This window comes from Lipotes vexillifer, unplaced genomic scaffold (assembly GCF_000442215.2).
Source record: "Lipotes vexillifer unplaced genomic scaffold, Lipotes_vexillifer_v1.1 scaffold384, whole genome shotgun sequence".
NCBI lineage: Eukaryota > Metazoa > Chordata > Mammalia > Artiodactyla > Lipotidae > Lipotes > Lipotes vexillifer.
Genome location: NW_006793498.1, coordinates 1,531,807 through 1,538,131, shown reverse-complemented (window position 1 = coordinate 1,538,131; position 6,325 = coordinate 1,531,807).

Sequence of the window (6,325 nt, the reverse complement as noted above, 5' to 3'; positions counted from 1 at the left end):
TTGGGGGGGGCTACAGACGAAGCTCTGTAAAAACCCTTGAGCATCAAGAGTTGATGAGCTTCTGGGTTGATGAAGCAGCCACATGCTGGGATGGTAGTGCACACAGTCCAAGGGGACAGAAGCTCTGCACTTGGGACCCTTCTGGACTCCTTATGTACCTCTTCATCTGGCTGTTCATCATAGCCTTTAATATATTTTTTTATGATCAAAAATCTGTCCTTTACTTTTTCTTTTTTGTCTGCTCCTTGTGGCTTGTGGGATCGTAGTTCCCTGACCAAACCCGAGCCCCAGAAGTGAGAGCACCGAGTCCTAACCACTGGAGCGCCAGGGCATTCCCTAATATCCTTTATAATAAACTGGTAGACCTAAGTAAATGTTTCTCTCAGTCCTGTGAGCCACTCTAGCAAATTAACCACACCCAAGGAGGAGGTCAGGGGACCTTCCAATGTATAGCCAGTTGGTCAGAAGCACAGGTAACAACCTGGAGTTGCAATTGGCATCTAACATGAAGGAGGGGTGGGCAATCTATGGGACTGGACACTTAACCTGTGAAATCTGATGCTGTCTCCAGGTAGATAGTGTCAGAACTGAGTTAACTGCTTGGTGGCGTTGGAAAAACACACACTGGAACAGATTAACAAGAAAGGAGCATACACATTTATTTAATATAAATTTTACATGACACAGGAGCCTTAATAAGGAAATGAAAACCTGGAAGAAAGAGTTAGACCTGAGTGTTTTTATGCTAGGCTTGATGAAGAGTGGGCAGTCAGGTAGAAATATGACAGCTTAAGGAATGTAAGGTGAGTGGAGTAAACTGGGGAAAACCTGGCAAGGCCTGTTCGGATTCTACTTGGAGTCCCTTGGTCTTCTGAGATAAGGATACTCTTTTCCTCTGGGTATAGGGAGGGCACGCCTCACATGAAAGTTTTATTACCTGTTTTCAGGGAAGAGGGGTGGTGGGAAGGGTAAGAGTGACCTTCCTGCTTCTGCTGTTCTTTCAAATTCCCTCAGCCCCAAATATTCAATATGGCAAGGTGCCATATTTTGAGATGGTGTGTCCTGAATTCCATCAAACCACAGGGTCAGAAAATTTGAACTATTACAGTCATGCAAAATAGTCATGAAAGAGCGAACCAAAAAAAAAAATCCCAGCTCAGTGTGTGTGTGTGTGTGTGTGTATGTGTGTGTGTGTGTGTGTGCGCGTGCGTGCGTGCGCGCATCTGTCTGAGAGGTCATTTATAGGTCAAAAGGGAAACATTTCAAGCATTGGATGTAAGTTCCAGCCTTGTGGGTTTTCTGAGACACTCTGATCTAAATAACATCATCCTCTATCTATACACCAACTTGGACACAGTCATTTTGCAGGAATTTTAAGTTTAGTCCATTTGTACTTTCCTGAAGGAAAGTCTTTGGGTCAATTTGGATGATACTGCAGAGAAAGCTGCTTCATTTAAATCATTCTGTGCATTAACCTTGCACATTTACTCCTGTAACTTGTGTAAAGTCAGGTATCTTTTTTGGTCCAATCATAGCATGGGGTCGTATTTAAAGAAACACAGCCTGGCAACCAAAGAGTAATTAAGCACTTAGAATCTTTATTATAACCCTTCCAGAAAATGCCCAAGAGGATTTGTTTTCTTAGCATATAGCAGTCTTCCTCCACTCTCCCCTCTGTCATTATCTCTCAAACATCAGGCAGCTGCTGTAGAGTCCCTCTACACCCCCCATGCATTCTTTTTTTTTTTCCGGCTGCGCAGCTTGGCATGTGGGACCTTAGTTCCCCCACCAGGGATCGAACCCGTGCCCCCTGCTGTAGAAACACAGAGTCTTAACAATGGACCACCAGGCAAGTCCTTACGCTGCATTCTTAATGCCCTCCACTTCTCCCCAACTTTTTGTTACCTAGGGGTGATGCATAATGTAGTAATCTTACACACACTTTTATTAAACGATTAGCATTTCTTTGAACATTAAATAATCAACAATCCTCTAAATACTCTCAGACTACTTACATAACTAATAAATCAAAATATATAAATTTAAGAGTGAATTGTCCCAAATATTTAAACATTGCAAACCTAATCCAATACTTCTAAATGTTAAATTCAATTCACAAATATATTAGTCTTGTAAATGTTTTAGCACCTTAAGAGACAGTCCTTAGACTATTATAATGATTACGAAATCAGTAGGTTTACATTAAACAAGTAACAAGATTGTTAGCATTATGGAAAAAACCCTCATTTAAAAATGTCGCAAAATACTTTCACAGTTATTCAACACATATACCTTATGATTGAGAAAAACTTCCCGTAAGGGAAGCAGACATATTTACCCTTACATCCTTCCCAGTACAACGCCTTATGCATAAATGATGTCAACAGCTATTTATTCAACTGAATTTTATATTTAGAACTTCCCCCAAAGCACTGGTATTATCTTCCCCATTTTATAGGTGAAGAAATAGAGGCATAAACAAGTGCATCTCGGATTCCAAATTACCTCTTGCTCACCCCTCCTGCAGGCAAAACTGCCCTTCCTAGAAGTCAGAGGGAGCCTTCCTCTCTGATTTGATGGTGAGGTAGGCCATTGCCAGGCCTGCCGGAGGTCCCGTGATGCATAATAAACAATACAGAAGTAACTCATTGGAATGTGTTTTACTGAGCTCAGGCTGCCATAACAAAATTCCACAGACTGGGTGGCTTAAACTACAGACATTTTCTTACAGTTTTGGAGGCTAGAAATCCAAGATCAAGGTGCCATCAGGGTTGGTTCCCGGTGTCAACTTTAAGTTCTCAGGAGGCAATCAATCAAAGTGTTTATTCAGGATCAAAGAACTGCAATTCAGGGTACACGGATTTGAGTAGCAACCAAAATAGTGTCCCTTTAGGGAGTGAAAGTCGGGAGGTTTTAAAGACAAAAGGAAATGCTTGCATAAGCTGTTTACAAAGAATTTTGATTGGTGTTGCCAGCCGAAAGCTTGCCTTGGCTACACATGCGTTGGTTGCTAAGGCTGTCACTAGGCAGGAGCCCATTACTGGAGCAAGTTGCAGGTGTTCTTGCAGAGTTCTTGGAATATTTGCTACTTGGCCCAGTTCAAAAGTTCACAGTTCCACCGGAGTGGACCAGAGAGGACCTGCATATGGCCCACCTCCTATATGTCCTCCCAGCTCCATTGAAAACCCCTTGACATGAGCGACCCCATCTTATTTCACCTTTCACTCTGGTGAGGCCTCACCTTCTGACTTGTAGACCACTACCTTCTCACTATGTCCTCACATGGCCTTTTCTCTGTTTGCACACAGAGAAAGAGAGAGCCTCTTGTATCTCTTCCTCTTCTTATAAGGACACCAGTCATATCACATTAGGGCCCCGCCCTTATGATCTTAATTACCTCCTTAAGGTCTTTTCTCCAAATACAGTCACATTGGGGTTAGGGCTTGAACATATGAATTTTGGGGGTGACACAGTTGAGTCTATAGGAGAATGCACCAATAAATTAGAGGCGGAGCCCCCGAAGGCAACATGACCCTCCTCAGCCCAAGGGTTCTGGGCTCCTCTTGATGGCAGATTCTACTCTCCACATGGGCTGTATGAACTCAGAACTTGGGGTACGCCTCTGCGAAGAATAAGGGAGGTGTTAGGAAGCTTTGTTCTTTGTATTCTTGATCTCATGTATAACTTTCACTCTGACTGTTGGTTGGTTTGCAAATGAACTGAAGGAAAGAAAATGTCAAGAGAGCCCAAAGCATCATTTTTGCTAATCTTCAAAACCAGACTCCCTCTCATGATTAACTCCTTAAAGAGGCAGCATGGTGCAGTATAAACTGCACTGTATCTGGGACCTAGCGCCCTAGTGACTGGGGCTCAGGCTCCCCTGCCCCTCCCCACCCTCACTCCTGACCCCCCTTCTCTCTTATTCCCTCCAGCAACACTGTCCTCCTGCTTCCTTCCACTCAAAGCCAACAAGCACACTCCCACCTCAGGGATTTTGCAACAGCTATTTCCTCTGCCCGCAATACTCTCTATCTGGCATTCACTTGGACCTGCCTCACTTAGGTCTAGCTCTCAGGGGCCTCTGGCCTGCCCTTGGCCTCACCAAGCTCTAGCATCTCAGGCAGGCCCTGACCTGCCATCGCCCTGCGGCTTCTACAGCGGTGCCAGCATCCTGCTTTCAGCAGACAATGGGGGATGGGCTGCCGTGAGTGTGTGTGAGGTTCCAGAAAGGCCAGCTTCCCTGAAATGGCGGCTTTCTCATAAAGTGGTACGGGGTAGGGCCGGATGGGTGTGGAGTGCGGATATGGATGAGGAAAAGCTGAGGGCTCAGAGCCAGCTGACACCTTAAACACTGGGGACCAACCTGGGAATGGCCAGCAGAGTAACCTTGAGAGAGGAGAGGCTGGAAGGGGTTTGCTAAAGACACAGCACAAAGCAAAGCATTGTCCAGTCCATATCTGCCCAAGATAAAAGTGTTTCTGGAACAAAGGCAGAAGACAGCCGATGAAGCAAAAGGGCCCGAACGAGTCTGAATGTCAGTGCAAAAACGGAAGAGACTGGAAGCTCCGTGAGAGAAGCCCTGCTCACTGCTCTCTCCCGGGCCCTAGAGCAGTTCCTGGCACATCACAGGGACTCCATCAATTTGCAGTCTTTTGGAAGATGCGTTTAGAGGGCACGTGGTAGGTGTGTGTGTGATGAGACCTATCAAAGGTAGCACCTGGGAAAGACAGTGAAGATGGACAGTGTCCAAATGAAGAAGCTACTTAAAGAGGCAACAGTGATGAGATGGAGAGTCTGTAGAGGAAGGGTCACAGCCTGGTCTCGGGGGCAAGTTACTTAATTCCTTTGTGCCTTGGTTTTCTGGTCTGGAAAATGGGTACAAATGCTACTTACTTTGTAGACTGCATGTTTTGGGGGTTTTTTTGGCTGCTCTGCAGGGCTTGTGGGATCTTCATTCCCCGACCAGGGGTTGAGCCCAGGCCCACGGCAGTGAAAGCAACAAGTCCTAACCACTGGACTGCTAGGGAATTCCCAATTGCATCTTAATTATGTACAAGAGCCCAGCATGGCCCTGGCACGTGAAGGAAGTTCTACTCAAAGGCACGGAAGAGAGAGGAGGGAGGGAGAAGGGCCTAAATGGAGAGGTGGGACAGGACAGGGAGAGAGCCGTGAGTCAGTGAAGCGGATTCAGGCTGGGTGGACAGAGGAACCTAGGGGGAGAAATGAGGGTTGCAGAGAGGACTAAGAGAGTCCAAAGGATCAAGGAGAAGGAGCTTTGTAATGGGATGGACAGGAGTGAGGAGGAACAGGGGAAGGGGAGGAAGGAAGGAAAAGGAATCTGGTGACTGAGGTAACCGAGACTTTGACAGAGACCCAGGGACACGGCGACCCGCACAGCCGCTGAAGCACTGGCTCTGGTTCTCCCTCTGCGGAAGGCAGCCTGGGGGACCTCATGCCCGCCTGGGCAGACGCAGGGCAGTTAGGGCCCAAGGAAGTCACACAAGTTTCAGCAGGCCGCCTGGGCAGACGCAGGGCAGTTAGGGCCCAAGGAAGTCACACAAGTTTCGGCAGGAGGCAGAGGCTCATTAACACAGGACTCATCAGGCTCAGATGCCTGCTGGGGAGGAGATAGAAGCGCAGGAAATGCATCTCATCATCCAAAGCAGGAAGGAAATGAAACATTTTGGAAGTCATTGAAAGGCAGATTTTATGTTCATTTGAAATAAAATGTTTGGTTAACCAATTGCTCTCTGAGTGGCTTCCATGACTTTTGTTTTTAGTTGAAGTGGAGTTGGTTCACAATACTGTATTCATTTCAGGTATACAGCATAGCGATTCAGTATTTTTACAGATTATGCTCCATTCAAAATCATTACACGATAATGGCTATAATTCCTTGTGCTGTACAATGTATCCTTGTTGCTTATCTACTTTATACGTAGTAGTTTTGTATCTCTTAATTCCATACCCCTAATTTTTCCCTTCCAGTCTTCCTCTCTCCTTTGGTCACCACTAGTTAGTTTTCTATATCTGAGTCTGTTTCTGTTTTGCATATATATTTTCATTTGTAATATTTTTTAGATTCCACATGTAAGTGATATCATATAGTAAACACTGTCTGACTTATTTCACTAAGTATAATATTCTGTAGATCCATCCACATTGCTGCAAATGGTAGTATTTCATTCTTTTTTAATGGCTGAGTAATATTTCATCATATATATATATATATATATATACACACATCTTCTTAATCCAATCGTCTGTTGATGGGCACTTGTGAGGCGGACTCTCAACCACTGTGCCACCAGGGAAGCCCTGAGGT